Below are 27,330 nucleotides of genomic sequence, written 5' to 3' on the forward strand. Positions count from 1 at the left end.
AGATGAATGATGAAGTCCATAGTGTGGAGAGTGGTGTAATATGAAACAAATGAGTCACACATCCACTACAGTGAACTCCATTTCAATGTAGAGCTCTGTTAAGTGAAAAACACAGTCTTCAGAAAGTAACACTAATCCACATGCTGCAAAGTCCAATCTTTTTCTTTACAGCCACTTCTACTAGTTCTGGAATATTCACTTAAAGAACCAAGTTCTTGTCAGGTACAAAGCAACTGAGAGTTTGAAGTCCATCATTCCTATCATTCATATTCATATATATATATATATATGAATGATATCATTTCCATCATTCATCATTCCTATCGTTCATATATATATATATATATATATATATATATATATATATATATATATATGATATCAATTCCAATTGTTTGTTTTGTCTTGTCATAGATTGCAAATATTTTCAATTATAGATCTACACTGGATTAAGTTGTTGCTTGCTTTTCATCACATGCTTAGTGTATAGTTTGGTGGGGGATAATTGTTTCTTGTTGGCTTGATCTCACAGATCCCAGTACACAGTGAGGCCATTTACACAATCAAAAACTGAGGCTATTCTCACAAGCAGCAGGAACTGGGCTAAGGGAACCCAGCCCAGTTCCTGCTGCTTGTATGCTGCAACGGGAACTGCGCAGCTCCCGGCAGCAAACCTCTGTAAATGCTGCCACCCTTAAATGAGGTGGCACTCCACTAACCCCGTTTACCTGATTGTGAGTTGCCATGGTGCGACTCCATGCCACAGCGACTCACAAGGAGACCCCCAACCAGGAGGCTACAACAAGCCTCCCAGCATGGGAGTCTCCCCAGAATTCTCCCAATCCCCACTGCCGCTACCGGCTCTGTTATGGAGCCAGTAATAGTGTGGGCAGCTGATCCAGCCACCCAGGGTGGGCTAGCGGTCTTGACCCACTTTCCCCACCAAACCCCTTACAGCTCTTCCCTTGTGGTATGGAGAGCCTCACTGTGTTCTACCCAGTTTTGGGAGCTGTGTGTACTCCCAGTTTCCTATTGTGTGGAAAAAAGGTAGGAGGGAAACCTGGGTTGCCCTTCTTCCTACCTTGCTTCCACACAATCCCAGGTTTTCCTCTTAACTGAAAATTGGGAGCATACACAGTTCCCAAACCTGGGTGGAACACATTTTTTGATTGTGTGAATGACCTCTTTATTTATTTTCTTATTGTTAAAGGGGTACATAACACGTGCCACTGAACCATTTGCCAGCCATTGTTTACAGAAAATAGCATTTCATTTGAATAGTACCTAAATCAAAGAGGTGAGTCTCATGATTAGTGAGACCTGCCGAAATGAGGTCTGCGAGGAGAGCAGGCTTAGCCCGCTCTCCCCCTCAGATGATCACCCACAGAGCCCTGGGCGGCCGGATTGGCTGCCCAAATGAGGGGTCTACTCATGTGTTGCTGCGGCACGGTGCCTCACCATGGCAGCACACAATCCAGAAGCCTGGGTTAGCGGAGCACTTGCTCTGCTAACCTGGGCTAAGGGGAGGGGTACCAAGAGGTCTATCTTCTGGAAGCAGCACAGCTCCCATTGCAGCATACGATCACCCCAAAGCGAGCTAGACTCCCTTAGCCTGTTTTCAGGTGATTGTGAGAATCGCCTCAAAGACTTGATCTGAATGCAAGAGGAGGTTTTCCTCCAAATTTGTTGCAGTGCTTCATTTATGTGTACAAGTCATGCCTGCTCGTTTAAAACACTGTAGTGATTCAGTGATAAGAGGAAAATACTCTGTTCATGCTAACATGTCAACAAGTTCGAGCTAGAACTGAATGGACTGAAGAAAGGAGGAATAGATAGCAAGGGCCTGGAATAAGAGGCAAGGATCTTAAGAGACAGGGGAAAATAGGGGAAAGGAGGAACCAAGGGAATGGCAAAGCCAACTTGGAAGGAAAGCTGAGTCTTACACATGCCCACTGAGTCAGATATGGTGCATTTTTAGGGCCAACATTTGATGCATATTCTCATTATTTGGTGGCCTTGCTCATAGTAGAATAATATTCTGACATAATCTCTCACCTTCTGGCCTTACTCTTACAGTCTTCACTGGAGGCCATTCTTTATTTACTTGCCACAAGCTGATTTTCAGAAGCGATCTCCTTTCTGTATTCTTGTTTTTCATTTTATTTATATCTCTGCCCGGTCCCATTTAACCTTCAACTGACTAAGACATGCTGCTCCTTTATTAGCATGGTGATAGGGTACCAGAGGCCTTTTGCTTGGCTTAGCAGGACTGACCTTTACTTGAGTGCTCCCCACCTCACTATTTCCAGCTACTGTACTGCAGGGAAACTGAAGGGATTTGCCATGCTAAAATGGAAAAATAAGAATTCAGTCAGATATCTTGCTCGCTTTTTTCACAAGGTGCTTTTAATTCTTGTTTGTATGTTGGATTTAAATGAGCATGTGCGGATTAAGAAACGACCTACAGGATAAAACAATGCATTTGGTATACAACAATATTTACCAAGTTTTTAAACTATGCAGGATTTAAACTAGGAATTCCAACCAATCTTGCTGAGGTGCTCCTATGCAGGCCCATCCCTTCCAGATCTGAAGCAAAACAAGGGTATTATTTACAAAGCTTTTTTTAAAAAAAGCATGAGATGTTTATAAAATGGAAAATGAATACAACCAACTCTGCTCTTTGATCCAGCATTTAATTGACTTTGTGGAATGAAATCAGCTTAAACTCAAGTAAATTTATATTGTCTGTGTTTTCTTAACTTAAGACCGGGAGTCATCTTCCTTATTTATAAGGTTTTTAATGGGTTTATAGATATAGGCACACAGTTGACTTAACACTGATTGACATCACTACATTTTAATAGTGGCTATGAATTAAAAAAAATTCCTCCCCATATTTTAAAAACTTTGCTCCGATCTTAGCTATTGTTAAGTAATGAACTCTTGCAGTTTTATGGCTTCCAACTATGCCCACAGTGTATTTGGAAGGAAGAACTGCATAGTTCCCTATGAGCTCCACCTTTTCTGTGCTTCAGATCAGATCAAAAGCTTCTTCATTATTTAATTACTAACAAAAAAATTTCAGGTGGCAGCAGCCTTACGGGCAGAGTACTTTAGTAACCTCTAACTTGCCCACAAAATCCAAGGGTTTTTTTCTTATTGTGGGATCTCTGATATATAATTCTTTATAAAATATAAAATGAGACAAGTTCATATTAAAATTATTTATGTGTTTTGACATAAGTGTTATCCATTTTTTATAATGTGGGATATAATTATCTTCTTAGGTACCATAAGCTGACAGCAAGTTCTTCAGTTAATTCTATTCAAAAAGGTTTTGCTTGAGGAATAGTGGTGCTTTTTCAATTTTATTAGCTCCTTTAATTTCAGTTACTTTTTACTGAACTGTGTCTTCTCTACAGCATTCTGTGTGCTTACTCGTTTCCAAATTATAGATTTCTTTGAGAATATGTTTTTCTTTCTTTATTATGAAATTAAAGACTGATCAACATCTTAGTTGATATTGTGAGAAACATATGACCCCCCCCCAAAAAAAAATTATGGATGTTTCCCAAACTAAATATTCACTTGCCTCTCAATCATTTCTCAACAAGTAGTTCTAGTAAGAACTAATCTGCCTACTATACTTTCACTATCCCTACCACTGGACTAAATTTGATTCAAATCAGTTAGGCAGTTCACAAGTTAGCCCACTTTTTCCTCAAACATTTACATGTCTGCTATATTGAATCAGGGTGGATGACATCATTACAAACTATACCATTGAGGTGTCCCTATAACTTTAGCAAATTTAGTTCAGATCGGTTAGGCGGTTTACAAGTTAGCCCTCTTGTGCCTCAAACATTCACATGACTGCTATCTTGAAATGGGGTAGATGTCATCATCACAAACTATGACATTGAGGTGTCCTTTGTGTCCAAGATTTGGACCAAAATTTCATCCAAATTGATTAGATGATCCACAGGTTAGCCCACTTGTTCTTCAGATTTTCACACATCTGTCATCATGAACTGGGGTGGATGATATCATCATTTGGACTTCCTAACAGTTTTGAACCAAATTTGGTACAGTTGTAGTGAGTGACACATAGGCATAGTTTGTGATGATGTCATCCACCCTGATTCAAGATGGTGGACATGTGTATATTTAAGGCTGAAGTGGGCTAACTTGTGACAGTAATTATTAGGGCTGTGAATGAACTGATTTTTTTGTTTTGATTTGTACCCAAATTGAAAAACTCCCAGTTTGACCCCCCCAAATCCCCCCAGTTTTGATTTGTACCCAAATTTTCCAAATCTGAATCAATTTGGATTTTAAAAAAGTGTCCTGGGTCCAAAAGAGTGGGGTGGGTAGAAGTTCCCAATGGGTGGAAGCTACCACCCACATTTTAAAGAAATTGGGCAAAGGGGTGATTTTTAAAGGATTTTTGAAGTTGGTGTGTCTTTAAGCTTTTTCCCATAGGGAATAATGGGGATTTCAGCAGCCTTAGTTATAACTCCCTGAGGGAGAGATGGCACCAAGGTGGCCCAGAGCGAGTTGTGGTGGGTGGTAGTACTCGGTAGTAATGGGTGCAAGGAAGCTACCACCCAGATTTCAAATAAATTAGGCAAAGGGGTGATTTCTAAATTATTTTTGAAGTTGGCATGTCTTTGGGGAAGATTCAGGGCAGAAAGGAGGTTTCAGGGGCAGAAGAATGTGTCAGGTGGTAGTGCCCCAATGGGTGCCTGCTACCACCCAGATTTCAAATAACTAATGTGTGGTAGTGCCCAATGGGTGGAAGCTACCACCCACATTTCAAAGAAATTGGGCAAAGGGGTGATTTTTAAATGATTTTTGAAGTTTATGTGTCTTTAAGCTTTTTTCCATAGGGAATAATGGGGATTTCAGCAGCCTTAGTTATAACTCCCCTGGGAGGGTGGCACCAGGGTGGCCCAGAGTGGGCTGTGGTGGGTGGTAGTGCCCAATGGATGCAAGGAAGCTACCACCCAGATTTTAAATAAATAAGGCAAAGGGGTGATTTTTAAAGATTTTTTGAAGTTGTCATGGCTTTGGGGAAGAAAGGAGTTTGGCGGGGGCGGCAGAAGAGTGGGCCAGGTGGTAGTGCCCCAATGGGTGCTTCCTACCATCCAGATTTCAAATAAATTGGTGAAAGGAGTGACTTTTAAAGAATTTCTGAAGTTTGTGCATCTTTAAGCTTTTTTCCCCATAGGGAATAATGGGGATTTCAGCAGCCCCATAACTCCACTTGGGGGGCACCAGGGTGGCCAGGGCAAGTCGTGGTGTAGTGCACATAGGGTGCCAACCACACCCAAACCCACAAGGCTATGGGGGTACTGGGTTTTGTTGTTTCTGAGGTGTTCTGAGAGTAGATTCTCTGGTAGCAAATGAGAGTGGATTCTATGTTTGCCATTGATCATATTCATCATATTTGTATTCATACTACATTCACTCATACACCAAAATGCCAGAAAATTATATATGGTAAGGCTATGGCTTTAACAGATGAATGATTTAGGCACTATAGACATATGTTATCCTATACTGTAGTTCTAGTTTCACCACTTCTTTGGAGATAGATGGCTGATGGTGACTAATTGTTGGACCTAAATCCTAGATTTAACTCTTCAGTGGAATAGGCATATGGAGTCTATACAACCGAAGACTCCATTACATGTTACAAAGTACACAACTGGCAGCCATACCATACCCATACAATGAAAGATTGGAAGAGATCTTGAAGGTTATTTTCCTCTTGAAGGGTGGAAAAAAATAAGAAACACTGCTGAGCATGTGTGATGGCATTATTATGCCACCATAGGATATAATAGGGCATTTTAAAAAAAATTTTCAAAATCATCCAAAAAACCTTAAGGGCCAGGTCTGGCTTCATGACTCTCATGGACACAATTGTACATTGTTCAGAGTGTTTCTGGGGGAAATGGGAGATAAGCACAAATCACCTCTTCCTGTCTGCAAGTACCCATGCTTCAGACGCTGGAACACTACCACTTTAGTCAGGATGTCAGCCATGGAAATTTTATTCCTGCTTTTTGATCCCATCAGTTAACATAATAGTAATGTGGCACATTAATTAAAAGTTGTGGTTGCTTTAACTTTTTCCATTTGCCAACTATTTCAGTGGAGGTATGAATTAATTAATCACTTCAAAAAAGTGCCACTGCATTTTGTCCAGAAAAAATCTAAGATAAATTTAGAAGTTCCCATGTGGGCCAATGTTTTGAGGAATGATAATGGAAAACAACAACAAGGTTTTGGAAATATTGAAATATTGTTCTGGGGGTGGGGTAGGGTAGAGGGGGTTCCCATACTTCTGGGTTTCCAAGTAATTATTTTCTGAAACATCTGAATAATCTGAGAGAAGCTAAAACAATTCAAGGATTACAAATGGAATTTCTAGGGTGTTCCCCCTGCTCCATCCTTAGATTGTTACCAGATATCACTTGAATTTGGATTACTGATTATATGCAAGAATGTATCCTATGCATCTATATACAATCTCTGTCCAACCTAAAATGCTGGGGAAACAGAAGTTACCTGAGGTAAGAAAAATAATTGGTGTCTGTAAACCCTCATCCCTCACATGGAGACACTGACCTTTTTGACTTGGCCTTAGTTGAAGAAAGTTGATTAAAATAATACCACTGAACCAAGCTCTGAAAATGTGTTTACTCACACACAGACAGGGGACTTGAGAAAGTTTTTCAGAAATCAAATTCTTCAGGCAATTTCCTAAAGGCAGTCTTTGAAGTGGGAGGAAGTCCCTTTGAAATGCCCAGAATGGCAATGTGATGCTTAGAACAAAACTGGGAAAAGAAAAATTAAATATCAAAAGGATTTTGACCTACATTAAAACATGTTAAACCAGCCTGTTATAATGCAATGGAGATTGCAGCCTGTAAGAAATTTAATTACAAGAATAAAATCCTGTGTCAATACAGTACAGATAATGGTTCCATGATGGAAGATTGGCATATATTTTAATATTCCCTCAAGATCCTATGACACATGAAATGGTAAAATGAAGGGCAAAAACTGAACCAACTCTTTCAGAAACTCTTGGAGAGCTTTTCTCCAAGACTCTCTCACTGACTTTGGATAGCAACATTTTTTCAATATAGGTCATATCTAACAGAACAAGGACTGAAGAGCCAGCAACACTAGTTGTAGGAACATAGGAAGCTGCCATATACTGAGTCAGAACATTGGTCTATCTAGCTCAATATTGTCTTCACAGACTGGCAGAGGCTTCTCCAAGGTTGCAGGCAAGAATCTCTCTCAGCCCTATCATGGAGAAACCAAGGAGGGAACTTGGAACTTTCTGCTCTTCCCAGAGTGGCTCCATCCTCTGAGGGGAATATCTTACAGTGCTCACACGTCTAGTCTCCCTTTCATATTCAACTAGGGCAGACCCTACTTAGCTAAGGGTACAAGTCTCCACTACCAGCTCTCAATGAATACCCATGGATTTGTTGCTCTTAAAGACAAGACATGGACAGAGGGCTCTTTTATCCTTCTCCTCCCCAGTGTGAACAGTAGTAGAGGCTTTGGCAGAGTCTTCAATAGGTACCCTCAGCTGTAGTGGCATAACTAGGGCATGGGGGGCTGTGTTTGCTCCTACCCCTAGAAGTTCACAGCCTCACTCCTGTGGCAGTATAGGACTGCCTGCAGTGGCACACATCTTTTCTATTTTTAATCAGCGTTGGCAGCTCCATCTGGTTTGAGGGCGGAGGTGTGTTCAATTTTTAGTTTTAAAAAAATTACTTAACACCCAGTGAGGGAAGTGGCTGCCTTCACAGGTTTTCCGGCAGTGGCCTCAGCAGGGGGTGTCTCTGGCATCTCATATTCCTCCTGCCGGACTTCCCCCACCCCGGTCTCCCACAGGCTTACAAAATGACTTACAAAACACAAACCTATATGCACTGGGATTGCACTGACTCTTACTTGTATTTTTACACTGGTTCTCTGGGATTGTGTGCAGGCCGTAGCTGTCTGGTGGTTGGCTGGCTGTCACTAGTCCTCTGTTTCCTTCTACCCTCAAGTGACTCATAATGAAGGGAAGCCATTTAGTGTCACTCTGAGCCTTCCTGACTTTGGTTCTTCAGCCTCACTCCTCAGGAGTAGGGGCTGTCACTTTGGCTACATCTCTCTTCTCTTTGGCACCTCCTTGCTCTGCCCTAAATAACATTATAGTGCCTTCATTATCTCAGCAGAGTCTTGAAGCCCTAAAAGACTGAACCCTGGCCTTTTGAGAAAGCACCAGTTGTGTGGTCTGACACAATCAGGCATATTTGTGTCTCTGTCCAGAGGTGGGCCTCTATTCAAGGCAACATTTCCCAGTGTACCCCTGCTCAGCCTTAGCTGCTGCTGTTCTTGGGAAAGAGAGAACATTGGCTGCAGAAAGAGTTTGTCCTGGAGAGAGTTTGCTCACAGGAACGTGGACAAGCTCTTGGTCAGATTGTGGCAAGTGGGAACCCTGACAGATGGCCTGAACTAAACAGGGCCTTTTAAACAGTGCCACCTCAACCAATGATCTAAGTTTGGCAATGAGGCACCCTTTAAAATGGTGAAGTGATCCTCATGATCGCATGAGGAGGCTACCCCCTTCTGTGGGGAGGAAACCCAAAAGCACTTACCTCTCTGTAGATGATCAAAGTCAGGCCTCTGTGCGGGTGGATTGGTGGCACAGATGATTTATTATTATTATTATTATTATTATTATTATTATTATTATTATTATCTTGTTTACACAGTCAGACAGGTGTCATTGACTGGTTTGTTTTATCCAGACATCGAGTCCTTCCCAAGGACCTGGGATGGCTGAATTTTATTGTTATAGAAATCAACGCAGAATATAGGCTGTTCCCAGTAAAGCTGCTTTTTGTAATTGGCTGGTGGTGATTTCTGTGGCCCCTATGGTGTTGAGGTGCTCTTCAAGGTCTTTTAGAACTGCACCCAGGGCGCCAGTTACCACTGGGATTATTTGGGTCTTTTTCTGCCACAGCCTTTCAATTTCAATTTGTAGATCTCTGTATTTGGTGATTTTTTCTATTTCTTTTTCTTCTATCCCCTGGTATTGCTATGTCGATTATTTTAACTTGTTTTTCTTTCTTCTCAACTACAGTGATATCTGGTGTATTGTGTGGCAGATGTTTGTCTGTTTGTAGTCGGAAGTCCCATAATATTTTTACATCTTCATTTTCTACCACTTTTTCAATTTTATGGCCCCACCAATTCTTGGCTACAGGTAGCTTGTATTTTTTGCAGATGTTCCAGTGTATCATCCCTGCTACTTTGTCATGCCTTTGTTTGTAGTCAGTCTGTGTGATCTTTTTACAACAGCTGATTAGGTGGTCCACTGTTTCATCTGCTTCTTTACAAAGGCGGCACTTGCTGTTTGTTGTTGACTTTTCTACTTTTGCTCTTATTGCATTTGTTCTTAGTGCCTGTTCTTGCGCAGCCAGTATTAAACCCTCTGTTTCTTTCTTCAAGTAACCATTCTTAAGCCATTGCCAGGTCTTCGTGATGTTGTTTTTCCACTTATATTGTGCAAATATTGACCATGCAGGGGCTTATTTTTCCATTTTTCTGCTCGGTTCTTGACTTGTTCTTTCTTGTAGGCCTGCTTTCTTTCATTGGTGTTGAATAGTTTCGTGTTATTTACCATTTGAAGTGCATCTTCTTCACTGCCCTTGATATATTCTTCAAGGCCTCTTTTCTCCTCCTCTACTGTTTGATGGACTTGCAGCATTCCTCTTCCACCTGAGCTGCGAGGGAGGTATAGCCTATCGACATCACTGCGGGGGTGCAGAGCATGATTGATGGTCATGATTTTCCTGGTCTTACGATCCAGCATCTCTAGCTCTGCCTGGGTCCAGTCTATTATTCCTGCAGTGTATCTGATAACAGGTATAGCCCAGGTGTTTATGGCTTGTATGGTGTTCCCGCCATTGAGTTTGGACTTGAGGATTTTTCTAACTCTCCTGATCTATTCACTTCCAATTTTTCTTTTAACTTCAGTGTGTGCGATGTTATCAGCCTGGAGAATGCCCAGGTATTTGTAATGTTCTTTCTCTTCCAGGTTCTTGATCTTGCTTCCATTGGGCAGTTCTATTCCTTCTGTTTTTCTTATTTCCCCTCTGTTCATTATTAATGCAGCACACTTGTCTAGTCCAAACTCCATTGCTATATCGCTACTGAATATACGGACAGTGTTTAGCAGTGATTCGATTTCTGACTGGGACTTTCCATACAACTTCAGATCGTCCATGTACAGCAGATGGTTGATTTTACTGGATGTTTTAGATGTTTGGTATCTGAGGCCTGTTTTGTTGAGTATTTGTGAAAGTGGAGTCATGGCGATTACAAACAACAGAGGGGATAGTGAGTCCCCTTGGAAAATGCCTCTTCTAATGCTAACCTGTCCAAGTGTCTCGCCATTGATTGTTAACTCTGTGCTCCACATGCTCATTGCTTTTTAAAATAAATATCTGAATGTTTTTGCTGACACCAGTTGTTTCTAAACATTTTAGTATCCATGTGTAAGGCTTTCTTGTAGTCAATCCATGCAACACTTAGATTGGTTTTTCTTCTCTTGCAATTTTCTAAAATCATTTTGTCAATCAGCAGCTGGTCTTTTGAGCCTCTGATGTTTGGGCAATTTCCTTTCTGTTCAACTGGAAGCAGCTTATTAGTTAATAAGTGTTGCATCACTTCATCTGCTATTATTCCAGTTAATAATTTGAACATGGTTGGCAGGCAGGTTATCGGTCTATAATTACTTGGAACTGCACCTTTTGCTGGGTCTTTCATGATGAGATGAGTTTTCCGAGTTGTTAGCCATTGTTCAATATCACCTCCTTGCAAAATGTGATTGAACTGTTTTGATAGTTGTTTATGAAGGCTTGTTAGGTGTTTAAGCCAAAAGCCATGCAGTTCATCGTCGCCTGGCACAGTCCAATTTTTAACTTTCTTTGCTCTTTCACTTATTAATTCTGGTGTTATTATTAGATCTTGCATTTGTTGGTTACATTTTTGACCTCTTTCATCCAGCCTGCTTTTTTTATTATAATCTATTGGATTGTCCCATAATTTCCCCCAGAATTGCACTGTTTCTTCTTTATTTGGTGTTTCTAGGTTTCTTGCAGTTTCTCCTTCGATGCTTTGGTAGAAACGTCTCTGATTCGACTGGAATTGGACATTCTGCCTGTGTTGTGTAATTCTGGCTTCATACCTGCTAATCTTCTTTGACACTGCTGTTATTTGCTGCTTTATTATTTCTAGGACTTCTCTAATTCTCCTTTAATCTAGGTGGTATTTTTGGATCAGATACTGTTTGGTGTTTTCATTCTTCAGCTTCTTGTCTTTCATATCTTTCAATTTACTAGCATCTGATCTAAGCCTGGAGATTTTATTTTCTAATCTTCCATTTAGGTGATGTACTGCTTTCTTTTTTTCAGGTCCACTGATCTTATATCTGAGCTCTCGTATTGTTATTGTTGCTGCACTGTACATTAGTTGGTTTGTTTCTTGCAAATTATTGGTTGTTATTTCTGCAAGTGCAGCATTGACATCCTTTAATGCCTGAGCAAGTTGTTTTTTGGCAACTGTTTTTAGAGCTGGAAGTCGAACCCTGGTGGTTGTTTGGTTCATGTGCTCAGTTATTTTTTGCTTTAGTTCTTGATGCTTTTCTGTTAAACAGCATTTGGGTTTTTGAGGTCAAGGCAAAGGAGGCGGTTGCCTGGTTTTGATTTTGAAACAGTTCAGTAACAGTGGGAACCTTGATTTCCAACAGCTCCTCCACCTGTGCCTGAGCAACTTCTTCAGTTGGTTGTAATTCTTCTTCCATATCTTGAGCCTGTGTTGCTCTTTGCAGTTCTTCTAGCTCAACGCCTGTGAAAACTTTATTTCTTATTATGAATCTTCTCTGGTCTACTAGCCTTTGTTCTGTTATTTCTGTATCTGGATGCTTCTCTTTCCAAATTTGGTACATTATTTTAAAATAACGTCTTCTAGTTGGACTAGACTTTTAATAGCAGATCATTATTTCCTTGTTGGCATTTTTCGTATATTTTTTTCGGCCGTTTCTTCCAGTAACCCTGCAGTCTCCAGCCCTGGTTGCTCAACTGAATATCCTGAGTCCTGTTGCCAACTTGCCACCAGATGTCCAGGGACGACTACTACTACTACTACTACTATTACTACTACTACTATTATTATTATTATTATTATTATTATTATTATTATTATTATTATATTCATTTTCTATACCGCCCTTCCAAAATGGTTCAGGGCAGTTTACACAGAGAAAAAACAAATAAATAAGATGGAATCCTGTCCCCGAAGGGCTCACAATCTAAAAATGAGTGGTGGCAGCTCCAAGAGTCAGGCAAAGGGAAGCACTGCTGTGCGGTGCCCTGCCCCCTTCCCCCCAGTAATGTACTGCGCAAGTGCATTGTGCATTTCTGAGAGCCTCCCTCCCCCCAAGTGTGTCTGCTGTGGCTGCAAGCAGCCGTGGCAGACACACGATCCATTAACACATTTTCTTATGCTCACATTTTCTTACACATTAACACGCTCACACCCGAAACCTGGGTTAAGTGATGGGCTCTGTAAGCAGGCTGGCCTCTGAGCCTCCACCAGGAGCTGTGCAGTTCCCATTACTGCACATGAGCAGCAGAAACTGGGTTTGGCTCCCTTAGCCCAGATTCTGCTGCTCGTGAGAATCACCTCGGTGACTTTCTTATTGCGGGGGAAGAGCAATTGTCCCTATACAATCTCAGCACAGCATCTTTCCAGTGGCTGTTGCTGGTGTCTACCTTGTGTGAGCTAGGGATGTGCGAGCTGGCTATATTCGAACCATGGTTTGAATCAAACCAGACTGCCCCAGTTCTAAGAAGCTGTTCACAGGCTGGTTCGGGGGTATACTTGTAAAGGGGAATCTGGTGAGGATTCCATAATAAAAGAATAAAAGAATATAATGACTAGCAGCCTTGTCATCTGACTAAATAACAATAGAGCTGTCATGCTGTATATTTAACATCAGACATATTTACAAAGGAAAAACATAACTGTTATAAAATTGTGTCTCAGTCTATTCATTATAACTAATGTTTATCATCAAAATATGCTGGCTATGTTTATTCATCATTGAGCCTTTTCTATGGGTATCAATGGTGGGAACAGAGTTAATATATAGCATTACAAATTATGACATGATAATTAATATTAATTGATTAGGAATAAATGATAATGTTACTAACAGATGGATAACACACTAGGGATGTGCACAGAATGGGATTTGCATTCCATTCCAAGCTTGGAATGAGATGCAAATGCCCAGAACGTTATGTCAGAAAAACTGGTGTTAGCGTCATACAAATCAACTTGATTTGTATGATAACAAACCAACCAAGAAGCATGGAGACCACAAGCCAATTGAAGCAGTGCCAAAACCAGTCAGCAAGGGGAAAACATACCTCCAAAACAGCACTCGGAGCATTTGGAACATTTGGAATGTTCCAACTCAGAATGGGGTCGTTCCATTTCGATCTCCAAACAGTCCCTTCATTTGAAGGACATTCTGTTTCGAGCTTGAAACACTCAAAATGTCCCATTTCGAGTTGGAATATTTTAAGCTCAAAACGTTCTGCACATCCCTATAACACACCCAGCTGGCATGAAGACTCTGTGATTACATGACATGTGTATTCTGTCTAGTATATAGATTCATACAGGCCTGATATTATCAGGGTTTCTGCATGGGCACTAGTGCCCTAGAAGGGTACTAAATATGCTGGCTGTGAACATCACTAATCACTGATGCCTGTCTTTGGGCCTCCTGGCAGGATTGGGCCTAGCTTGAATTTGACAGATGGCTACCATTTCCCCCCACAAAGCACAGTGATGCAGTGTTAGGCCATTGTGCAGGAAAAATGTGCTGTCAAATGGTGGACACCAAGAAGTATGATACCACCCGTCCCCCATGAAACTTCAGGGAACACACCCATATTAGAGAGAGCCCACTGGGGGGCACATTGCCAGGGTTCCCTCAGACCTGAAGTCAGCTCTGGACTGTGTCTAAAGTGACATTCTAAATGGTGGTGAAAGTGGTTGGATTAGGAATGTGCAGAAACCCCCTGAGAAATTTCACCTATTTTATAAATAAATAATCCAACTTCCTTTGAAAAATCTCAGATGTTTCACTGTGGAAGAAATTCCAAAATTCAATGCAATCTTTAAAAAAAAAAAAATCAGCATCATTCCTAATTCGAACATACATCTACTGAATGCCATGACATTTATTTTCAAGGAGAGAATGTGTGTTCTTCGGATGGACATCTTATAATGTATAATGTATGCCTTTCAACTCTGTGCAGATGACATATCTGTGGTCACCAAACTCATGATGCGGGGTTGGAATCATGCTCACTTGCCCCACCCTGACCTCCACACATTCACTTGACCGATGTGGATACACACCTATGCATACGTAGCTGCATACACATAGGCTCTGTCCACATGACACTTTAAGATACAGGTTGTACAGAGCCTATAGCCCTTTTCAGACATAATGTTGTATGTAGCCCCTGGTGGCGCAGTGGTAAAACTGTCACCCTGTAACCAGAAGGTTACAAGTTCGATCCTGACCAGGGGCTCAAGTTTGACTCAGCCTTCTATCCTTCCGAGGTCGGTAAAATGAGTAGCCAGAATGTTGGGGGCAATATGCTAAAATCATTGTAAACCGCTTAGAGAGCTCCGGCTATAAAGCGGTATATAAATGTAAGTGCTATTGCTATGAGTACAGATGTATTGCTATGAGTACAGATGTCTGTATACTCAAACATGTATTTGTGTGGATCTGTACCTGTGTTCATTTTAAAAGTTCATTTTAAAAGTGAACCTGGGTTGGCCCCTCAAATGCATAGCAATAGCAGCAATAGCACTTACATTTATATACCACTTTATAGCCAGAGCTCTCTAAGCGGTTTACAATGATTTAGCATATTGCTCCCAACATTCTGGGTACTCATTTTACCGACCTCGGAAGGATGGAAGGCTGAGTCAACCTTGAGCCCCTGGTCAGGATCGAACTTGTAACCTTCTGGTTACAGGGCGGCAGTTTTACCACTGCGCCACCAGGGGCTCATAATGCATGGTACAGATAGGAAGTGTACTGCTGCACCTGTGTTCAACATGTGTGAATAACTGTACCTGTGTACAGATCTACACAGAATAATCTGATCTACACAGATCAGATCTGTACACATATCTGTGTACAGATCTACACAGAATAACTCCACCTGTGAACACTGTACCCTCATCATTAGAGTGTTCAAGCATTATGTCTGAATAGGCTTATTTAGCCTGGGTCAATCATTAGGCAAAGTGTGGATGCTGAACCTAAATACAGCATCCACAAGAGCATGTGGGCACGCTCGGCCCTCATGCCAACGTGCGCTCTGGTCCCACCCATTCAAGATAGGGTTATTAAGAGGGGTTTAGATAACTTCATGGAGGAGAGGTCTATCAACGGCAACTAGTCGGAGGGCTATAGGCCATCTCCAGCCTCAAAGGCAGGATGCCTCTGAGTACCAGTTACAGGGGAGAAACAGCAGGAGAGAGGGCATGCCGTCAACTCATGCCTGTGGCTTCCAGCGGCATCTGGTGGGCCACTGTGTGAAAGAGGATGCTGGACTAGATGGGCCTTGGGCCTGATCCAGCAGGGCTGTTATGTTCTTATGTTATAAATGTCTGAATACAAAAAGATTTGTCTGAGGATGCAAATTTTGTACTCAGGGAGACAGCCTTCCTAAAATTGCAAATTCAGATTCTTAAAGGTTAGTGTGGCCATACTGCCACATTGTGCACACTTTTTTGTCTTGCAAGATAACTGACAAATTTGTGAAAAGGGGGAGGAAGCTTTTTGCAGGATTTTAAATATTCATTAAAAATGTCCCTGTTTTGGCTCAGCTCTGCTTAAAAACACTTGTTGGTATAGAGACACTCTGGCATTTTATTTTGCCTATCACTCTGGCATCTGCAGATCTAACAAAAAGATTTTCATGCACATATGGATGAACTTGCAAGTTGGATGGGATTTTTTGTAGTAATGTCAAACTATCTTGAATATGTCAAAGTAGCAGCAATTCTCAGCAAATGTATTTTACAGGAGGTTCTATTGCAAACAATGCAATTTATTACCAAATGATATCTTGGTTCTATGCATGTTTACTTGGTGTAAGTCCAAATGAAATAAGTAGCACTTATTTCTGGATAAACATGCATGGGATTGGGCTGAAGATGTGTTTAATAGTGGAATATATATGAATGTCATGTGTTCGTCTTTTGCCAATCCAAGTTAAATTTAATGGAAATGCACAAGACAAATTTAATAGAAATGCACAGGACTGAGCCCATGGTTTACTTTAAGGGGGTAAGCCAAACGCTTGGCCAAAGATAAGCACTTACGCAGCACATTAGAAATTATCACTCTAGTCCTTCGCATGCTTACTGGGAGTCAGCCCCATGAAAATCAACAGTTACTTCTGAATTAGAACCAGAACCTGTTCCATTCATTTTAGTGGGATAGTTAAAGGAAAGGAAAGATTGTGCCATCAAGTCAGTGTCGACTCCTGGCAAGCACAGAGCCATGTGGTTTCTTTGATATAATATAGGAATGGTTTACCACTGCGTGTATATATATATAAACATTGATAAACCGCCCCATCCAGAGGCTTTGGGTGGTGTACAACAACTTTTTAAAAGACATTAAAAAATATAAAAAAGAATTCAAAAATAATGAAAACCATTTAAAACCAATTAAAATACTTTAAAAAACACCCTACGAAGTTTGATTCCTTTATCCCACGAAGTATGAGATGATACCTTTGCCATTGTCACTGAAGTGAGCATCCACCTCCAGCACCTTCCTATATTGCTGCTTCCCAATATAGGTGACTACAAATATATATTTACAAGGCACACTCTGGGAAGCACACAATGGGGATTCGAAATGGAACACCATGGGGATTCCCTCGGCAAGCTGCTTCCCCGCTGTGCCACCACAGCTGATGGGACAGTTAATAGGGATGTGTGAAACTATTTGGGTACAGAACTATTTGTACCCCAATCTGACTGATTTGACTGATTTGTAGACAAAATAAATCACCCCTGTCCTCAACTGCTCAGATTTGGGTACAAAACAAATCAGCCCCGATTCAGATCCAAAAAATTCAAAGAGTTAGACCTCCATTTGTGGCCAAAGTGGGTTGTGTGGTAGTGCCCAATGGGTGGAAGCTACCACCCACATTTCAAAGAAATTGGGCAAAGGGGTGATTTTTAAATGATTTTTGAAGTTTATATGTCTTTAAGCTTTTTTCCATAGGGAATAATGGGGATTTCAGCAGCCTTAGTTATAACTCCCCTGGGAGGATGGCCCAGAGTGGGTTGTGGTGGGTGGTAGTGTCCAATGGGTGCAAGGAAGCTACCACCCAGATTTCAAATAAATTAGGCAAAGGGGTTATTTTTAAAGATTTTTTGAAGTTGTCATAGCTTTGGGGAAGAAAGGGATGGGGGGGGCAGAAGAGTGGGTCAGGTGGTAGTGCCCCAATGGGTGCCTCCTACCATCCAGATTTCAAATAAATTTGTGAAAGGAGTGAATTTTAAAGAATTTCTGAAGTTTGTGCATCTTTAAGCTTTTTCCCCCATAGGGAATAATGGGGATTTCAGCAGCCCCATAACTCTACCCCATAACTCAAGGGTGGCCCAGATTGAGTGGTGGTTTAGTGCACATAGGGTGCCAACCATCCCTAAACCTACAAGCCCCTAGGGCACTGGGTTTTGTTGTTTCTGAGGTGTTCTGAGAGTAGATTCTCTGGTAGCAAATGAGAGTGGATTCAATGTTTGTCACCCCTTTCCCCAATTTCTTTGTAATTTGGGTGGTAGCTTCCACCCTTTGGGCACTACCACCCACCCCACTCATTTAGCCCCGGAACCCTTAAAAATACAAACAAACTCCAAATCAATTCGGATTCAGAAAATCCGCGTAGAAATTGAATCTGGGGTGATAGGGAGGGGGTCAGGTTCAGACCCCAAACAAATTGGGGGTGTTTTGTTTCAGGTACAAATTGAAATGAAAAAATTGATTTATGCACACCCCTAACAGTTTAGTACATAGTTAAAGCTACAATCCTAAGTACATTTACTACAGAGTACATCCCAATAAACTCAGTAGGACCTACTTTCAATCAGGGAATCAACGCAAAACTGAACTCAACTCCAACCACCAGTTTCAGACCCCAATGTCAAATCTTCTGCTTGCTTTGAATTTACATAGAAACTCAATGCCAAAACCCCCAAAGCTGTATCCAGTTCAGAATAAGTGGTTCAGTAACCAGGAATTCAGCTTTCAGTTGTATGATTAGTCTTTTCTGGTCTTGGGTTTTTTAAAAAAATCTTGTTATATATGTTTAATTTATAAAACCCTTTAAAAAACCATACATTTTACATATATTTCTGAAGTGAAATAAGTATCATTATATTCATTTTACTGAAATATGTTACAAGGAAATAATTTCATAATTATTGTGCAGTAGCTGAATTCAGATTGGTTCTGGTATATGTACTGGTAGTGGCCGATTTTTTAAAGTCCATCATAACAGAATCAGCAAGGTTAGAAATACTGATGAACTTGAACTGAATCCAGTTTCTTAATACTTCAACAATATGCTTCCAAGTAAACAAGCACAGGCTCAGACTGCACATCTCTCCTATTGAAATCAACAGACCTATAAAGTGCTTTGGCGGGATTGTGCTATGTAAATGTAGAAAGCCATGCAAATTCTTAAAAATAGCAAAACAATATTCCTTAATATTCTTGCAGTTGACTCAAAATCACACATATTTTTTATGGTTCCACTGAGTTCATATGATTGTGTGACTAGAGACAATAGCAAAAAACAAAGGACACAATGTCTGGGGAAATGTATAAAAGATAACACCCAGGGCAATTTTTTTTGTAAACTTTCCCTACGTAGATTACTTGGTATAATTAATTATTGTATTTAGATTGTATTCATCCCCGCCAAACCCCCCCCCCACACACACAAAAAACCTGTTTCTGTGAACTACAACTCTTTTTGGCTGCAATACTATGCACAACTAGACTGCTTAAATCCTACTGAAGTCAACTCCCAAGAGGAGAAAGGAAATGAAGAGGAGGAGGAGGAGGAGGAGTATAGGGAGTCTGCAAAGCAGATAGAGATATATAAAACCTGGAAGTATTTCCAGAAACTTGTCATTGATCTTACAGGATATCCGAATTTAGGGAAGCAGATTTGGATGTAGTGCATTTAGTATTATGCTGCAATAACGTATAGAGTGTTCTGAGGCAAAGGAGGACAGTAGTTCATAATACCTACTTTGTAAAAAGCACATCATTAACTTGATGTTGTAATCAAATAGACACAACTTATGTCACAGTTTAAAAATAACTACAGATGTTAGACAATGGCTTCCGATTTAATGTAAAGATATGAAACTGTATTAATGATTATTGTTTGTAATACAGGGATATTACTACTAAATTATATGTGATGTAACAACCCCAGTGTTAATTCCTATGAGGTCTCAGAAACTCCTGATAACTTACTGTCATGCACATGGTCTGGTCTCAACCAGCCCCGAGATCTGACAACCTTTTCCACTGCCACCAGGTACATTTCTTTATTCTACTTGCTGTCTCTACCAAACAACCCTTCAGAACTCTGTCTACAACCTTATACCAGGTAGAATGTTAAGGCAACTAAGTCAAATCAAATTAAAATCAAATCTTTGTCGTTACAGTTTTTCGACCAGCAAAACACAAAGTACAAAAGCTTTACATAAAAGCGAGCTTTACATAAAAGCGAACTTGGTCATTGCTGATTCTGAACTTTTTCTCTCTGCCTCTGGGAGCTGTTCTGACTAGACTTGTGCATTTTGATTCGGGTACAAAACGTTGTGTGCCCAAAAATGGCAATTTCGGAGGTTTTGTAACCAAAACAAAATCAAGAATTTAAAAACAGAGAATTTTTGTTTCCAAATCAAAATGACTGTGTTTCGGACAGAGTGCTTTGTTCTTCGGAAAAGCATTGCAATTCAAATTGACTTCTCTGACTCTCTCCACTCCAGCTGAGGCACTGAGTCATTAGCAGAACATAAGATATGCAAAATGCTTTTGAGCTTGAATGGTTTAGTTAAGTATGTGTTGTATTCAGTGTGATTGAAATGCAAAATGACCTTGCAAAGGGATTTGGAAGACAGCATTTTGAGACAGAAATACCCAAATATCTTTGGAGCTCAATGCAATTCCAAAGCTCTTGCTAAAAGCCGTGGTATAAATTGTGTGGAGAAGCTTCTTGAGAAGCTGGTTAGGAAAGTTCTGAAATTACACAGGTTTTTCTTTCCAAAGGTTTAGAAAGAATCTCTTGACTTGTTCAGGGGTCTTTTGAAGAGCTATTTTGTTTTTCTTGTGGTTTTTTATGAGTTATAGTGGTGTCTAAGTTCTGTTGCCCAAATTGAGCAGTCTAATGTAATTTAGGCCACAATGTAATTTGGTGGGACATGATGTCTAAGCCAGTGGTTAACAACTTTTGCCATTGCAGGGACAGGTCATCCACATGGGACTACAGGAGACAAAAGGAGGGGGGTGGGGAATATCCTTGCCAATTTATTGACATCCCGAGGAATCTTAGTTGCTTCTCTCTTTCTTGTAACCATGATCCATGGTTTTGCACTTTCTTAAATGCAGTGATGATAAGTCTCAACAATTCTGAACAGTAGGCTGATTTGTTTGGGCTACGGCCCACTCCACTTCAATTAAATGAACATTTGAAGCTGTTCCGTAGTACCAAGGCAGTTTTATTTTATTTTTATTTTATTTTTTACATTTTATATCCTGCTCTTGCTCCAAGGAGCCCAGAGCAGTGTAGTACATACTTAGGTTTCTCCTCAAAACAACCCTGTGAAGTAGGTTAGGCTGAGAGAAGTAACTGGCCCAGAGTCACCCAGCTAGTATCATGGCTGAATGGGGATATGAACTTGGGTCTCTCCGGTCCTAGTCCAGCACTCTAACCACTACACCACCACCCTGGCTCATTGGTCTGTCTTGCTATCTCAAATGACCTGTGGTCACTGTTCCATGGGGAAGGAGTATTTTTTTGAAAGACTGCTTGAATCCACAAATGGGTTGTTACACTGGAACACAGGAACATAGGAAACTGCCATATACTGAGTCAGACCATTGGTCTATCTAGCTCAGTATTGTCTTCACAGACTGGCAGCGGCTTCTCCAAGGTTGCAGGCAAGAATCTCTCTCAGCCCTATCTTGGAGAAGCCAGGGAGGGAACTTGAAACCTTCTGCTCTTCCCAGAGTGGCTTCATCCCCTAAGGTGAATATCTTGCAGTGCTCACACATCAAGTCTCCCATTCAGATGCAACCAGGGCAGACCCTGCTTAGCTATGGGGACAAGTCATGCTTGCTACCACAAGACCAGCTCTCCTCTCCTTGTGCTGCTGTGCTAGTGCCATAGGGACAGGCTCCCACCAGCTGCAAAATTCTCAAATGCTAACCGGGTACTGGGCTTTGTTGTTTCTGAGGTGTTGAGTTCAGATTCTCTGGTAGCAAATGAGATTTTTAATGAAAAACCATGAATCCACTCTCATATGCTACTAGAGAATCTACTCTTAGAACACCTGTAGAACAACAAAACCCTGTACTTCATGGGTTGGCAACCCATGCGGGTGGTTGGCATCCTATGTGCACTACACCGCCACTTGCTCTGGGCCGCCCCAGTGCCCCTCAAGTGGAGTTATGGGACTGCAGAAACCTCCATTATACCCTAAGAGAAAATCTGCAGGATGCGTAACTTCATTAATTCTTTAAAAATCAGCCCTTTGCCAAATTCCTCTGAAAAAATTGTGGTAGCTTCCTTGTGTCAACTGGGCACTACCACCAACCACACTCCACTCTGGGCCACCCCTCCCCCCTCGCATGAATCTATACTTTTCCTGAAACCTCCATCATACCCTGTGGGGAAAATCTGAAAGACGTGCAAACTTCAAAAATCCACCAAAAATCAGCAGTTTGCCCAATTCCTTTGAAATTTTTGTGGTAGCTTCCACTCATTGGGCACTATAACCCCCACCCACTCTTTTGACCATGTGCCCCATTTTTAAATCTGAATTAATTCGGATTCAGATTCGGATTAATTTGAATACAAAACAAAATGGGTGATTCGGAAGGCTTAATTTCAGACAAAATACAAAATGGGTTGATTCAGATTTGGTACAAATCAAAACAGGAAAAATACAAAACACGCAACCCTAGTGCTGACTACCAAAGACTGGGAGAGGGGTGGAGGTGTCCGTATTCCAGATACTGACTGGATCCAGAGGCACTCCAGAGGCCCTGGATCCCGGGCCTTCAAAGCCCCTGGGGGCTTCCCAATCCTCTTTAGACTGTCCTGGGTTGCCCAGCCGAGCATGATGATGCTTAATTGGGTGGGGGGACTTCGAGGGCCTTTAGGTTCAGGCTCCAAAATTACCTAGGTGCACCTCTGACTGGATTCAAGGGTGCAATTGCCCATTTGGCCGCCCTATGGACATCCATTATGCCCTCAAATTAAATTATGCCCTCAAATTAAACACACTTACAGTTGGGAAGGGGGCAGTGCCAGCAGGGTGAATAATTCATCCTTGCTATAGGAGAAAATATTAATATGGAAAAAGTTGGTGGGGTGGGGTGAAGGCTGTATATAATGTAATTATACAGTATAGCCTTTTGTGGTCAGTATGTGGGCAGCCCCAATATGTAGAAAAATTAAAGAGTGGTGTAGTATTTCAACAGGTGCAGCTTTTTCTACATAATAAGGTGTTTTTTTCTGCATGAAAAGATTGTCCTCCCAGAATTCTCTCCTCTGTACAACTCTTCAAGTTACTGGGGCCACGTCCACTTTACATTTTGTCCTTTAAATGCAGTGTGCATGACTGTCTTCCCTCTGTGCTCACAAGGATGTTCCAGTGAAAAAGATGTCTTCTTTCCCTATAGCATTTCCTGGACTCCTGGCTGGAATTCAGGAATTCCTGGTTGGAGTTGCTACTGGAGCACCAAGCAAAATTTCCAGTGTTTTGGACTGGATGCATGTTGCTTAATGAGGCTAACACAGGCAACTGCCTTTGTCACCTCGTTTCCTATTCAAACCTGTCCTGTTGTGACGAGAATTAAGTTAATGGCAAAGCACTTCTTGTAACTGCGGATGAGCAAGAATAAAGTGGTATGACCATTAATGTTTATTATCAAGCTTTTCAGCAGTGTAATAGCTAAAGTGGTTTCTGCTTTAAAACTTTCCACTGCCAGCTGGAGAATCAGAAAATGGGTACGAAGCTTTAATTAACTGTAAAAGCCGAAGTGAACTGCATCGTACGCTACCTGGGGATTTTAATGAAGAATGTACATATGTTCTTCCTGCTAATTGAGGATGAGCTACATTTTAAGGGATTATATCCCCTGAGGTTCCAGAGCAAGAGAGACTGGAGGAGAGAAGAATGTTAAAGGCCTCAAAGTAAACTTTTGCTAATGGTCTGCCCTTTGCAAGGAGTCGTATATTACCAAGTTATCTTTGAGCTGAATTACTGAAGATGTGAAAGGGAATTTTGACAAAGAGGACTTGTAGGTCTGTAATCTTTTTCACATGGCCAGAGCATGAAAGTTGGAAAGGTCACCATTCCTACTCCCACTCCTTCTAATCCAGTGGTAGGAGTGCTTTCATAACAAACAAAAAGGGAGTATAGGCAAAGTTTCCCATAGACAGCTGCTGTGGCACAATGGTCTAGTAGTGCTAACTGCCCTAATTCACTGTCCCTAGAGGCTCAGGCTCAAATCTCACCTCCTCTATGCAGAAAATAAATAGGATTCTATCTAATAGGGAGGGGCCACAGCTCAAGGGAGGAATCATCACTCCATGATAAAACACACATGTTGCAGGCTGAAAATCCCATATTCAATCTCTGGCAGACATTTAGAGTTTGAGAAAATGAGATACAGTGGCCTGGTTCAGATGTAATATGGAACCGAGGGTCCTTTGGACCCCAGTTTCCACCCCCACTCCATGTCACCGCATGCTTACTTGCCCACATTTGGACATAAGTGCCGGCCTCCTCTCAGCAATCTGCCATGGCAGCCAATCGGGATGGAGAGAGGGAGCAGATTCCTTCCCTCAACTCCAATCCTGTTGAAGGCTGACTCCATTACTGAATTCGGATGTAATAGAGGCAGCCGCAAAATGGAGGCCCGAGAAGCAAACCTTACTACAAACCGAGAGTTCATACTGGAGTTTGGTGAGTGAACCCTTGGGTTGATTTAAGGTCCGAACTTTAGTTTCCTGAATTCGAATGTTCAGGTTTGGAGACCTCTGGCTGCTCTGCTTCTGGTTCCCCAGTATGTCTGAACCTAGTGAGAGAGGAAAATCCAGACTAAATAATTGCTTTCTAGTGCCCCAGTCTGGGGGCATGATGTGTGTGTAATGTCTCCAGGGTACACACACAGAACTCTTTGTGAGGAAATGGTCATTCTGATTTTTCAGATGTTTTATTCATGAAATAGGATGCACATTGCTCAACATGCAATGAAATGGGCCAGCCCTTACTTAAACTGAGTGCATATCAGAGCCCCTTGGAATTCTGACACACTTTCTGTGTTTATATCCTGCAACATTTTACAGATGAAAATACAGACATCCTTGTGTACTTGTCACAAAGGTCCAGAGTTGCCAACTTTTTTCATCTGTCCCGACTCACAGGACTTTAACAGAGGATTGCTGAGCAAACAACTTACTTGGTTCCCTTCTTGCTCCTTCCTCATTATGGCCTTCACTGCTTTTTTCTTTCTTTCCTTCTCTTTTTCTTTCTTTCTGGCTGCATCCAGCCAAACTCTATCACTCCAACCTTTGATAATTCTTTTATGACTCAGCCAATTTACTTGTTACTAATATACACAAGCAGAGTGGAATGACAATTAAATGTGGAGTGGCAAAGTTACAGAGACCAAGGTCAATAAATAACTAAGCTAAACTGTTATTAAAGACTATGCAAAACAATCAATCAACAAGTTTGTACAAAAGGAAAATGTCTACTCTAAAGCATCTTTTACAGGAAACCATAAAAGTCATAGGGAAATAAAAATAAAATTGGAGAACACACCCAACTAAACCTATATACGCTGGCATCCTACTTCAGTCAGGTCCTAAAACCAAACAGGTTTTCCCAGCTTCTTTTTTTCTTCCCTGGCTCTTTGCCTCTGCCCCCTCCCCCAGCTGCTTCTTCAGCACTCTGTTTCCTGGGCGGTCCTTTTGAGAGGATGAGAACCACTGAAGCTCCTATAGGAATCCTTATTTTACTCTTCCTCATGCTGAACTACAGATGACCTTTTAGAGACTAAAAGTTGTTTAAATCCAATATCTGGGGGAAAAATAATTTCTTTTCCATTATCCCCAAAGGCAACCATTTCACATCAATTTTTATGCAGACTCTTAAAAAAGCAATTATAAAATGGCAGAAAGAATTATTCATGGCCACCTATAAAGTTCTACAGAACTTAGCACCAGATAATCTGAAAGATTGCCTACCTGCTCATCAGTTCATCTATGTGCTGAGATAATCACCATAGGCATACCAGGCATGCCTGATATCGGATGTGAGGTGAGTGGTGACTGGGGAGAGGGCCTTCTCTGCTGTGGCACCTCTTTATGAAGTTCTTTCCCCCAGGAGCTTTGCCTGGTGCTTGCTGTACATTTGATGATGAGCAAACACCTTTTTATTCTTCCAGGCTTTTCACTATTAATATATAATTTTGTCATTAATATTTATTGTTTTATTCTTTTAATTATTAAAACAATGGTTATATGGTTGCATTTTTCTTTTTATTCTGAGTAGCAAAAAGAATATTTATGTATATTTAGCATTATAAAATATGAATATTTATGAATATTTATTATTGATTTATCCACTTTATATTGAAGTGGGCATATACTTACTCTCTCTCTCTCTCTCTCTCTATATATATATATATCACATAGCTTTCTCTTTGGGGGATATATATTGCATTATTAGGGATAATATTTGGTTGCTGAAGTTTGCTGAACTTAGAACATTTCTCATGCACCTGGAGAAGACAGTATCCTTCAGCATCAGTGATTCTGTCTCCAAACAGGAGACACATTTACATACAATTTACATACTGTATACTTTCTCTTTATGAATCATGCATGGATTTTGAACACAGTATGAATATATTGAACAGAAAATATTTGCTGCTACTTGGCTATTCTACGTTTGGTCCTACACAGTTTGAGTCACCATATTAAAACACTGTTGGGCTGTTAGAACATGTGTCTTATTTGGTTGTAGCCTTCATTATTGACATATATTTTGTAAAGAAGCAAAATGTAGAGAATACACATCATGGAAAATAGTGAATATGGATTGGGGGCTTTCCAAGAGAAGGAGGGAGGAAGAGAAGTAACAAGAAGACAGATGTAGTACTTTCTGAAAGACACTTTTTGTAAAAGCTGTCAAAAGGCTTTGATTATACTAACAAATGAAAGCAAGTAATGGGCTAAACTACACCTTTTCACCTTCATTATGAATTCAGATTAAAGCATTATCTGAAGGTCTTGAATTCACGAGAAGTTTGACATGTTTAGCACAGGTATCAGCATGATAAGCATGTACATACGTGGACAAATTTGTTGGTACACTTACAGCTCATTGAAAAGGTGTTTTGTGCCTCCTGAAAAGTGATTAAATGAAAAGCAATTGTCCCATGTATACCTGCATGCCTTTGATATGTCATCGAATAAAGCAAAGCAAGTGTGAAAAAAGATAGGAACATAGAAATATAGGAAGCTGTCATATACTGAGTCAGACCATTGGTCCATCTAGCTCAGTATTGTCTTCACAGATTGGCAGCGGCTTCTCCAAGGTTGCAGAGAGGAATCTCTCTCAGCCCTTATCTTGGAGATGCCTGAGAGGGAACTTGGAACCTTCTGCCCTTCCCAGAGCAGCCCCATCCCCTGAGGGGAATATCATACAGTGCTCACACATCAAGTCTCCCATTCATATGCAACCAGGGCAGACCCTGCTTAGCTAAGGGGACAAGTCAGGCTTGCTACCACAAGACCGGCTCTCCTCTCCTATAAAGTATTGCTTATTCTACAAATATATTCTATAGTGACCTAGACACATTTGCTG

The 27,330-nt window shown here is 41.0% G+C and overlaps 1 long non-coding RNA gene across 1 annotated transcript; it reads right to left on the bottom strand.

Moving 5' to 3' along the window:
* Positions 1-2,068: 2,068 nt before the first annotated feature.
* Positions 2,069-25,366, bottom strand: LOC128325231 (uncharacterized). The gene is made up of 3 exons (XR_008307319.1): positions 25,282-25,366; positions 24,917-25,066; positions 2,069-2,346 (listed from the first exon to the last, which is right to left on the bottom strand). It is a non-coding gene; the product is annotated as an uncharacterized LOC128325231 (long non-coding RNA).
* Positions 25,367-27,330: the final 1,964 nt, after the last annotated feature.

Source organism: Hemicordylus capensis, chromosome 4 (assembly GCF_027244095.1).
Source record: "Hemicordylus capensis ecotype Gifberg chromosome 4, rHemCap1.1.pri, whole genome shotgun sequence".
In the NCBI taxonomy this organism is placed as follows: Eukaryota; Metazoa; Chordata; class Lepidosauria; order Squamata; family Cordylidae; genus Hemicordylus; species Hemicordylus capensis.